Genomic DNA, 281 nt, shown 5'->3' with positions numbered 1-281 from the left:
GTTTTTTCCTCCTTGTGTTGGCATTTTCCATCTATTATCCTTTGTAGGAATGAATTTGTGGCAAGATAATGTGTAGGTTTGATTTTGTCATGGAATAGCTTGGTTTTTCCATCTAGGTTAATGGAAAGCTTTGTTGAGTGTGTCTGGGTTGGCATTTGTTTTCTCTTATGGTCTATATGACATCCCAGGATCTTCTAGCTTTCATAGACTCTTGTGAGAAATCTAGTGTAATTCTGATAGTCTGCCTTTATATGTTACTTGACTTTGTTCCTTACTGCTTT

The sequence above is a fragment of the Mastomys coucha genome, unplaced genomic scaffold (assembly GCF_008632895.1).
Source record: "Mastomys coucha isolate ucsf_1 unplaced genomic scaffold, UCSF_Mcou_1 pScaffold19, whole genome shotgun sequence".
NCBI classification, from domain to species: Eukaryota; Metazoa; Chordata; class Mammalia; order Rodentia; family Muridae; genus Mastomys; species Mastomys coucha.
Note: the sequence above shows the minus strand (reverse complement) of the source record.